This window comes from Alligator sinensis, unplaced genomic scaffold (assembly GCF_000455745.1).
Source record: "Alligator sinensis unplaced genomic scaffold, ASM45574v1 scaffold335_1, whole genome shotgun sequence".
In the NCBI taxonomy this organism is placed as follows: Eukaryota; Metazoa; Chordata; order Crocodylia; family Alligatoridae; genus Alligator; species Alligator sinensis.
In genome coordinates, this window is record NW_005842354.1 from 891779 (window position 1) to 903653 (window position 11875).

Here is an 11875-nt window from a genome sequence, read left to right on the forward strand (position 1 = left end):
TCATCCAAATCGCTGATAAAGAAATTGAACAGTGCAGGCCCAAGGACCGAGCCCTGGGGGACTCCACTGCCCCAGGTCAAATATGACCCGTCCACCACCACCCTCTGAGTATGACCCTTCAGCCAATTAGCAATCCATCTGACCGTGTAGGCATCGATGCCGCAGTCGTCTAGTTTTTTAATGAGGATGGGGTGGGAGACAGTGTCAAAGGCCTTACTGAAGTCCAGAAAGACTGCATTCACGGTGACACCTGCATCCAATGCTTTTGTGACCTGATCATAAAAGGCAATCAGGTTGGTCTCATGTGACCTGCCCCTAATGAAACCATGCTGGTTGCCCTCGAGCATCATCCCTGATGCTGGCCCATCACAGATGTGCTCCTTGATGATCTTCTCAAAGAGTTTCCCCAGGATTGAGGTAAGACTGATGGGCCTATAGTTGCCCGGGTCCTCCCTCCTCTGTTTCTTAAAGATGGGGACCACATTGGCTATCTTCCAATCATCTGGCACCTGACCCGAGCACCACGAGCACTCGTAAAGCCGTGGTCAAAGCCTAGAGTTGGTGTTTCTTGTCCTCCGGTGTAACGCATATGTTGGGTGGGGCAAAGGAATTTGCTCTATGCTGGGAGACAAAAAAGAAAACACATCAGAGCTCTACTGTGTTACAGAAACCCTCAAACCAGTATCACAGCATAGAGCAGCCCAGCTGGAGCTCTAGGCTGTACTGGTTCCCTTGCCAATGAGGGCCTAGTTATGTTCTCTCCAGCTGAATATGAGTAAAAAGCTGAAAGTTGGACTTGACATACTGTAGTTGAGTTATATTTCTGAACTAGAGTATCTTGCAGGCTCCCCAAAAAGTATAAAATTAGGGAGATTGCAAAGTAGTTTTTTTAGGAATAAATAGGATTCCACTCTGCTACTCTAATACTATTATTGGCATCCTTTCATCTGCAAGAGATATTGCAGCCTACAACATAGATTGTTTGCAGCGTCTCATGTGACTGAATAGTCCAATTCGAGATTTGCATGATCTGTGGCAGTACGTGTCATGGTTGGGTGGTTCGAGAGCTACTTGCTTCCTATGGACTCGTTTCTCTTCAAGCTATTGGAACCAATTCCTGTCATTGACTTTAATGCCCTGGTGGAGACTATGACACCACTTGTTTCAATCACTTGCCAAGGTTTTGTATTGGCCAGGATCAATTCCAAATGCCTTCATATCTTGCTTACATATGTCTTTGTAGCAAAGCTTGGGGCATCCTGTTGTTCTTGTTCCCTCTGATAGTTCCCCGTATAGCATGTCCTTGGGTATCCATTTTCCAAGCTACTTAGATGATCTAGCCAGCACAGTCATCTCTGTCTGAGTAGGGCTGTCACACTTGGTAAATTTGCCCTTTGAAGAACGTCTGAGTTGGTAACTTTATCTTGCCATTTGATGTTGAGTATATGGTGTAAACAGTGCAGGTGGAACCTATTTAACCTTTTCTTTTGATGTGCATAAATTGTCCATGTTTCCCCACCATACATGAGTGCTGAGTACATTAGCATTTTGGTCTTGATGATAAGCTTTGAGTTGTTCCATGCTCTTTTAGTCTGCTGAAAGTGGTGGCAACTTTTCCGATGCAAACATTAACTTCTTCATCCAGTGAGAGGTTGGTGGTCACTGTAGAGCCTAAGTAGCTGAACTTTTGGACCACTTCTAGCTGGTTCTCATTAAGGGTGATTGATGGATCTTGTGGAACTCCCTGTCCTAGTACAACTGTTTTGTTTATGCTGATAGTGAGAAGAAATGTCTGACATGCACTTGAAAGGTGATCCATGAGTAGGTCCTCTTGTAGTAGTAGGTCTTCATCGTGAGCTGTAAGGGCAGCATCATCAGTGAATAGAAACTCCCTAATAAGCACCTTTCTAACTTTAGTCTTTGCCTTGAGTCATGACAGATTGAAGAGTTTCCTATCCAATCTTTCGTGAAGGTACACTCTACCTTCTATATCTTTAAATGTGCAGTTCAGGAGAAGATTTCAAAGAACACAGGGGCAAGAACACATCCTTGCTTCACTCTACTTTTCATCTAGAAGCTGTCTGAAGTGGACCCATCAAACTGAACAGTTGCTTTCATGTTGTGGAAGGAACATATAACATTTAACAGGATTGGTGGGTATCCTATCTTTTCTATGACTGCGAATAGGCCTGCTCTGCTGATGGTGTCAAATGCTTTGGTTAGATCCATGAAGCCAGTGCACTGTACAATGGTCTGTTTTGCTTTCTGCATTTTTCTTGAAGTTGATGCTAATATTAATTAATAATTAAATATATGCAAAAATGCTTGCAAGACTGGGCCTAAATTTTAAAGAAAGGCAAAAAATTCTTCCATCACACCTTCGTAGTCTGCAGCCATACAGCCATAGGTGACGCGTAGTGGGGTACTTGCCCCCCGAGATTGGCATCTGCAGTCATTCACCAGTCGCCACCCCTTCCCCTCGCTGCCGACATCGCTGTGGCTGCCTGAGAACAGTCTACGCTCAGCCCACCTTCGCCACTGATGTCATCACGGCTGCCTGCGGGAGGTCCCCACTTGCTGCCACCATGCCCCCACCACCAACACTGCCACCACCGTCTGTGGGTGGTCACTGTCCCCTCCAGCCTCAGGAGACATGAGTCATTCATGCATACAGCATTGCACTATGAGGTGAGTAAACTTGCTTTTTAAATTCACTGGTGTCTAAGCATAGCCTGGTGCAGTGGGATTTCATGCTGGAAGATTAAAGATGTCATGATCTCTTACCTAGGAGCAATAAGGAAAAACTACAAAAAGGGCATTCTTCCGGAAACAAGATATAGTAAGAATTAGAAACACAGTCTAACATCAAAGAAAGACAACCACCAAGGTCTTCACAGAGAGAATGAGGCAGGAAGATGATGAAAAGAGAATAGGTATAAAACAGAACAAATAAACATGACAACAAAATTAAATGAAGTACAAAGCAAGATGGGATAAAAAGAAAGACGAGTAACATATTTATACCATGATAATCTCAGAATCGTTATCAGGACTGCTGGCCCTGACTATAATTATCATTAACTTTCCATTATAAGTCAGGACCTATCTAATTCAGGGCTGCTGCCTCCCAATTTTGGGGTGGCTGCTTCCCAATTTCGTGGTCCTGGCACAGCGTTGGGCACAATTTTTTCAAGGGATCAAGCCTAGGAAAGCCTTTAACCAGGTCCTAGACTGCTTGCTACCATGGCAATTAGTGCCTTCCTCAGGCTTGATCAGGGGATTGCCATGTTAGCAAGTAGTCTAGGACCCGGTTAATGGCTTTCCCAGGCTTGATCCCCTGATCAAGCCCAGGGAAGCCATTAATTGCCACTTTATTATTAAGCAGTGTAAGCAACTAATCAATCTGTAAAATGAAATATCCTATTAAAATAAGTCAATGGACACCATGAATTAAGTAATACCAACTATGTACACTTTATTAAAAAATACCATCTAAGCACCTCATCCAACTCTAAACTGAAATATTTTATGAAAATAAAACTGTACTATGCACTATATGAATTATAACTAATACCAATTATATACACTTTATTAAAGGACATTATAAAAAGGAATTTACTGAAACTGAATGCTAACCTTAAGATGGGCAATTCAGGCTACATATTAAATGCAAGCATGTTGCAAGCAGCCACAGTGGCTGGAGACATTCTCTGATTCTGTGGAGTGAGTACCTGTCCATACACAGTGATGCACACTGTCTATCAATTTCTTTGGAATGGTGCCTGGTTTTGCCAGGGCATAAAGAAGTGGAAATAGATCACAGACAGAGTCCCAGAACACAGGCACAGACACAGGTATCTGGCACTCTTTGGCTAAGTTCACATGGGCAGCACATTCACTGTCATGCAGTTTCCCCCATCCCAAGATTGCTTTCAGTAGTTGAGGGTTACATTCAGCAGACGCACCTAGTTGGAGTCCAAAATGTGAATAGCGCTAAGAAAGGAGGCAGCTGTCTGTCTGAACTATGGTGGAAGTGATGGGTAGTACTTGTAGCAATGGTTCAGCTTTGCAGCTATTATCTGGAAGAGCTCCCTTGTATGCTGGTTTTCACAAAGGCAGCTTGACTTGTGATGCCCTGCGTTCGACCCAGCTTATCAAGTCCATCACCTTGTTGTGTGCATGCTGGATCACAACCTGCTGGCCTTCAAATCATGTTAGGAGCTCCATGAACCAGGTGGCATTGTCAGCCACAAACATCACTTGACTGTGAATGTTGCCTCGCTCTAGGAGATCACGAAGCTTGAGCATGCACTGTGTGCTGGGTGTGATTTCCAGCTCCTCACTCATGAACTGCTGCTAGTGCTGCATATGCTTGCCATGGTAACAGATTGCATTGAGCCAGGAATTACACTGTGTGATCCTAGGCTCTGGTGGCAGCAGCACAGTGGCATGTAAGCCCCACTTTGACTGGTGACGGATTCCCTGTACCAGACCTTACGACCTGGATAGTGCTTAAAGGTTTTCTTGAAGGAAGACACCAGGCTATCCATCTTGGGGAACTGTGCATACCAGAATGTGCATATTGGAGGTGACATGAACAGCACTGGGCAGCAATCTTTGGAGAACATCAGAGAAAGCCTTGCACATGTACGTGGTGTTGCCAGACAGGAATGCTGAGATCTTGTAAAAGTCTACACCATAGCTGACAACTACCTTCATGATGGCTTGGGACCCAGTGAAAAAATAGACCGAGGTGAGATGGACCAGCTAAGTTTGGAACACAGGCAGGTCCCGGTCGGTCTAGCTCCCCAGTACAAATAAAATGTGTGGCACGTAGGTGTCCTGAGGGTTCGTCTCTCCATCAGTCACAATGGAAAAGGAATGATATTTTGCCAAGGCAGTATTTGTGGATTCTACGTGTGAAGCAATCACTGCAGGGAGATAGTCCTGACAAAGCTTTCTGACACACAGAAAACTGCCAGCATGAGCACATTTTGTTTCAGGTAGCCCCTTAACTTGGGGTGATAGAGTTTCTCCAGTAAGATGTTGGTTGCCACGAAAGCCTTTGTGAAAACCAGCATAGCCTATGTCAGGGGCTCAGCCTCCAATTCACTCCTGCTCCATCTCACTTCCTCCCTTCCCTCCACCCCCTGCCCTGGGCCCCCATGCTTCAGGATGCCAGGGCTTCCCACCATTTTCTGTTTGCAGCCACCTTTTTCACGCCACCCCTCACTCACTGACCATCTTCCCACTATGAAAATATACTCAATTTGCCTAAAGCCTTCGCAAAAGCTTCAGAAGCAGCAGAGAGTTGATAAACCTTTGCAGCTAAAATCTATTTGGAGATGCTACACACAGAACGTGCTCCAGCCTGGGACCGAGGAGGATTTTCCCTGCAATTGCAGGGATCAGGGTACTGGAACCAGGAGAAAAGGAGTAAGCCCAAATCCCACTGAGATCTACAGACTAGATGTCCCCCCATTTAGCACGTATGCAGGCTTGTCTTCCTTCTTGTATGAGGTTCCTGGGAAGGGGGAGGCTAGTGGGGCTGAAAGGGAAACTAGGAGTTGCAGTAGGAGAGACTAAGATTTTGAAGCAGAGGGATGAATATCTAGGAGAGAGACTGGGTCTAGTAAGGACAGAGAGTATGAGCACAGGAGTGACTGAAGACCAGGATAGAGGGAGCAAGATCTGATGTAGAGATGGAAGGCAGAAATTGGACAAGGAGAATGGGAGTTGGGCGAGGGGGGGAAAGGATTGTGAGTGAGCAGGGCTAGGACAGGGAAAATGTTGGGAAGACAAGACTGCTTAGGCAAGGATATTGGATGTGAAGCTTGAGGAGTGAAAGCTTGAACTGTCTAGGTGAGAAGAATGTGGATCATGGTTCGGGTAGAGACAGCAGTCCTGCAGGGAAAAATAGTATATGATCATGTAATTAAAGTTTATATCAAACTGCATATGATATTCGCAGCAATGTCAAATTAAGACAGCACAGACAACCTTGGCTTTAGCATTTATTAACAATTTACTGCTTGACTTTGCAAACGTAATAATTTTCTTTTAATATAGTGTTTTGTGTATATAATAGATGCAAGGGATGGGAAGGACACAGGAGTTCCAAAAAGCAAGGAAAGGAGAATTTAAAAAATGCTGTGAAACAGCATGAAAGAGACAGTAATGATAACCCTCATTCTACAGCGAAAAGACAGAATCTATTGCTACATTCTTCCTTCTACTTTCTTGCTAAATCTGCTTTGTAGATCTGCTATATTTCATCTAGGTTTACATTTGATGCAGTGGAAGTGGAGGAGGAACTATTAGAGGTTGAATTTATTTGTATCCCCCCGTGGTGTACAATCTAATGAAAGGAAGCATTTGGAGCAAGATAACAGTACTGAACTAACATGATTGTCACTGTTCCTATTCTGATAGCAAGAAATTTCCTTTCATAGATGGTTCAGGGCACTACCATGAGTTAATAAAACAAGAAGAGGGGCATAAATAGAAGAATAAACACTGTTTCATGTCTGGCAAGCTCAGGGAAGAGAAATTATAAAAATCAGCAGCTGTTGTAAGGCACAGAAAACCTCTAAACACTGTTATCAGTAGGATAATGGCTTAGAAAATTTACTGTTCAGTACTGAGTAACAAATATAGAGGGTAGCATTTGGAACAGTAGACAAAATACTGTTGTCCCTGTCAGTCGTGAATTGAACTGTGGATTGAAGTCAACTAATATCATAGTAAAAAATTAGAGATAGGACTGAGATATGTAATTTGTGTGTAGATACGAACCTTTCCCAAATTTGAGGTGTTTGAATTTGGGTTTGGTCCCATCTCTATCAGTAAAACTCTGTAGCAACACAGGCAAATGGAATAAAAGTCAAGATGTTTTGAAAATAATTGACTGATGACTTAAGAGTTCTTGCTTCTTTTTGGAGGAAAAACATGACTCCTGCAGCTTTCTTGGAACTAACTGTAAAAAGAAAGCAATTTGGAATGCTAACTGCATGTACTCTAGGACAAGCTAGTCAGGCAATATGGTTGTGATATTATATAAAAAAAACCCCACATTATTAACAGAAAATAATGATTGCCTTGGTGTTGGGAGCATTGTGCTTTGCTGCCAAGTTCCTGATCAAATGAGGTCATTAAATCTCCATGGTGCCTTTCTGCAAAAGAAATTCTGTTCCTTATAATTTTGGCCAAATTCCAACGTGTCTAGTAAATTCTCACGTTGCCAAATTTCATTATTTTTTTCTTAAGCAATATTTGGTGTTTTTATGGTAGACACCTGTACTTACCCCCAAATCCCTGCTTTCATTAAAAAAAATGAAGTCCCTCACTGTCATGGTTCAAGATGAAATTCTAAAATCATGAATCTTAAAGGCACCAAAAAGGAAATAAAATCCCACATTTGTTATTTTTATAATTTTTATTGCCAATATTATGACTTTACATGTCTGGCTTATGATTTTTGAATGCTTAGGGTTTCAGCATTGAAATTATATCTTCTATCTTAATGAATATAATATGTAGTAGTTTCTGTTTAATAGCTGTTGTACTCTACCCCAAAGGTAGATGCCTTTCTTTCCATTCCATTTCTTTTCACATTATTTCTTATTTCACATTTCTTTATACTTTTGTGCATTGGACCGGGAGCCAGATTTTTTCAAGGTATTTAGGCACTCAAAGATGAAGTGCCTAGACAGAGAAACACCTAAATATGTTTAAATATCTGGTCCTAATCCCTTTGTCTTTTAATGATTTAATCCAATTTACCTAAACAGCCCTTAAATAGTAGTTATTTTATATAGTGGTTGGAATGTTTCATAGATGGCTATAATATATTTTACAGTCCACTGGGATTAAAATAACTGCAATAAATGTGTAGTCAAGGTGTTACGCAGCTCAGCTCAAATAGCATTGCCCCTTTGAGTCAAGCAGGTATAGAGTACATGGGGATTTGCAAATCTCTTTCTATTAGGATTAGAAATTGATGATACAAATCAGAAATATTCTTTGGTACAAGGTACAAAGAGCCATAACAAAAAAAATAGTTTCCTCGATCTGAAATCCTCCAGTGTGCATTTCCACCACGCTCAGTGTCCAAGAAGTTCTGTGTCTCTGTTTCTTCTCAAGGTCATACTCAGAATTCTGCTATCTTTCCTTACCTTTTCACCTGTAATGTGCAAGCGTCATCACCAATATACTATCCCCAATGGCTGCAATCAGGGAAATGCCCCAGTCCAGCTCTGACCTGCCCTGTACCTTGCCAGTCCTTTCATTGTTTGTACTTGTCCCTGCCAGTTAAAGGGTATATCTATCTGGCACAGTGATGATAAGCAGGGCTCATCCATCTGTGTAGCGTGCTGCACCCATGTGCCTATACTGCTTCCAATACTTGAGCTAGGTGGTCCAGAGCTAGATTCAATATTGGCACAGCACTGCATGATGCCAAGAAAACATACCCTAAGAAGTTTCATTGTTCCTTTAATTGTGTCTGTCAAAGTGCTTGGCACACCAACTGATTTTTACTGGGCATGTAACTGTCTTTGTTTCAAGAACTTGCTAAGTTCAGTAATTAACTTCTTTCAACATGACAGCAGTTTAGCATTACTGTTCTTTTAGGAGCAGTACTATCTTTTAGGACATAATATTAGTGACAACAGGCATTAACAGACTATTAACTAAACCTAAATGGAAAAATGTTTTTCTCTCATTTTAGCAGTTCATTCTTCCCTCATCTGCCATCCACCTTTTTTTGAAAGGGGAAAACTTGCTTCTTTTTCTGCTTGTAACTTATAAGAAACCTGACTTCTTACTTTCCATCTTAGCAGTAAATATAGCACAAATTGCCATATTACTTTATGTAGACATGAAGGTACTGCCCTGATATCTGACTTGGTTGACACTATAAAGTTTGGTTGGTGTGTTGGCTAGGAGTACGAAAAAAAAATCATATCCAGTTTAGCCTATATGTTTAGCCTAGTAAAGGTGCTAAGGGCATTTGTGTGTTCAGTCCCAAACCCCTCTGGTGCTTGGGCAACCACCTGCAGTCCCAAGTTCGAGGTCTCCATCCAGTCTGGAATCCTTGCCTGAGCAGAGGCATCTACATCTGTACTTTGAAAGAAGTCAGCAGGTGCATTTTTCCCCGTTTTAAAACACAGAAGACAAGGAAGGAAGGAAAAGGTGGTGAGGATGACTGCTGCTCCGATCCACTTAAATATGCTGACAGAGAAATGTTTTCACTGGCCTCCCTCATGGGGAGGTGGCATAGTGCCCCCCTTCCCCCCTCCCACTACAGAAGAGATGTAGACAAATTGGAGAGAGTCAGGCAGAGGGCAAGGAAAATGGTTAGGGGGCTGGGTTTATTTATTCTGCAGAAGACTGAGAGGGGATTTAATAGCAGCCTTCAACTACCTGAAGGGGGTTTACAAAAAGGACAGAGCAAAACTGTTCTTGTGGTGGCAGATGACAGAACAAGGAACAAAGGTCGCAAGTTGCAGCAAGGGAAGTATAAGATATATATTAGGAAGAATTTTCTCACTAGGAGGGTAGTAAAACACGGGAACAGGTTACCCAGAGAGGTGGCAGAAGCACCATCCTTGGAGGTTTTCAAAACCCAGATAGACAAAGCTTTGGCTGGGATGTTCTAGTTGTGGCTGGTCCTGCTTTGAGCAGGGGGTTGGACTAGATTACCTCTTGAGGTCCCTTCCAACCCTAATTTTCTATAATTCTATGTATGCTGGCAGAAAAACTCCAGCCACCAGCAGATGATACATCTCCAAGAAGAGGGCTCTGCTGGCATGACCAGGGCTGCAAAGGTACTGCAGTGTAAACAAGCCCTAAAATGCAATCCAAGGTGTCTTTCCCAAAGCAGAAAACACATTACCTGTCAGTGGTAGAAACCAAAATCCTGAGAAACCTCAGAGTGTCAAGTAGCACACCCAGTGCCTCCTTTCAAATACAGTGAATTCTAGAAAAGAGAAATCTGAGGCATAGCCCTGGAATATGTCAGTAAATAGCAATATTTAGAATCATGCAGTATTCTAAAATTACTTCCTGCTGTAACTTCAGGGTGACAATAAACTCGTTCCTTAAAAGAGTCTGGAGTGGAAAGTCAAGGGTAAAAGATTGGTATGAAAAAGGCATGGGTCATCTCTTTTCACAATCATTTTTGAAAGGGAACAGTTTAATATTTTCAGTGACTTCTTTAGCTTATACTAAAAACTTCTGTCCCCTGCACTGGCAAACTATTGTACCTAGTTTAACCTTGAGCATTAGAGTCTACTGTCAATCATTTTTTCCATCTGCAGAGCAATGATTTTCCATTATAACTTTGAACTTGTGTCAATATATTCTATGAATTAAACAAGACAGCATTTTATCCAGGCAGCTTGTTGTACCTTGGCAATATATTTAATACTCAGGTAAGCCTTTTGATTTTATATTCCCCTGGCCTTGCAGGGAAATATGACACAGATACACCAAATGCCACACTCTGTAGAGACCGACTCATCTGCAAGACTGGTTTACAAATTGTTTTACTACTGTTGAGTTGTGGCCTGACTTCCCATTAAGAATATAACAAATGGACAGTTAATGTTTTTAAGTTACTTCCCTCATTACATCATCTGAAATCTCATGTGTTTTATGTATCTACCTATGTATTTGCTATACTAAACTGTAACAATTTTAAATTGTGTTGATTTCTCTGTTTTTCATGATTTCAAAGTTAGGTCTAATAAAGGACTTGGATGCCTACAAGTTAGTCACTGCATCATCTAGTTTTTAGGTGCCTGGCTCAGATGTGGGATTCAGAAATCTGTGTTATATGTAAGGTAAAAGTTAAGTGCATGAGACTGGAGATCCAAAAACCTTATGATTTAAGTGGGGAGTGATCTAGAGTTAACCAGTAGGAAATACTGAAGGTGGGGTGCAGTTTTTAGGCATGTACCTTTTGTCCGGAGTTAGGTGCTGTTGTTCACTTGGGCTCCACAGCTTGAAGAGTCCTTTTCTGAGGATAGATGCCTGTGAAAGAACACAGCAGGTGCAGTGAGGAGGAAGAGGTACAGCTAATGCCACCTTCCCCAGATAACAGGGTAATGGTTAGAACACTTTCAGAGAAAGTGGAAGATCTGATTTCAGTTTTCTCTTCCATCTAATGTCAATTATTTTTTCCACCTGCAGAGTAATGATTTTCAATGATAACCTTGAACCTGAGTCAATACATTCTATGAGTTAAACCAACAACTTCAATTATCTCACTACCAAGGTAGTTGTGCATATGGGAGTCAGGGAAAGAAGGTGACTGTCCACTGCTCCTCTTGAAACTGCCACTGGCCACTATCTAGGGCAAGCATACAAGACTGATCAAAGAGAAGAAATGCAAGAATGAGTGTGACTCAGTGGCCTACTGGTTAAGGTACTCACCTGGGGCTCTGTCTCAGATGTGGGTCCATATTCTAAGGCCAAATTCTGTATTTTACATTAACCAGTCATTGAATGAAATACGTAAATACATGCCACATGTGTATGGCAGGAGGCATGATTGTGAGATCATGCATCAGATCCCATCAGGCCTTACTGCTGGTGCAGGGGGTTCCTAGGATCATGATCCCAGGCTCACCCTGTGCTAGCAAGTGGCAAACTCCCATGGTTCAGAGTCCTCTCAGCTGCTAGGACTCCCAGCCTCTGGAGTACATAGTTTCATAGTTTCATAGTTGGTAGTATCGGAAGGGACCTGAGGAGATCATCTAGTCCGACCCCCTGCTGTGGCAGGAAAGAATACTGGGGTCAAATGACCCCAGCCAGATGTTCATCCAGCCTCCTTTTAAAGACCCCCAGGGTAGGAGCCAGCACCACTTCTTTT

The 11875-nt window shown here is 42.3% G+C and overlaps 1 long non-coding RNA gene across 1 annotated transcript in view; it reads right to left on the bottom strand.

Moving 5' to 3' along the window:
- Positions 1-5123: 5123 nt before the first annotated feature.
- The window catches only part of LOC102370974, an 8664-nt gene continuing 1912 nt past the window's right edge, over positions 5124-11875 (bottom strand). The window contains exons 2-3 of the long non-coding RNA XR_324485.2: positions 10961-11034; positions 5124-5904 (exon numbers count right to left, since the gene is read on the bottom strand). This is a non-coding gene — a long non-coding RNA (uncharacterized LOC102370974). The remainder of the gene's footprint in view (positions 5905-10960; positions 11035-11875) is intronic.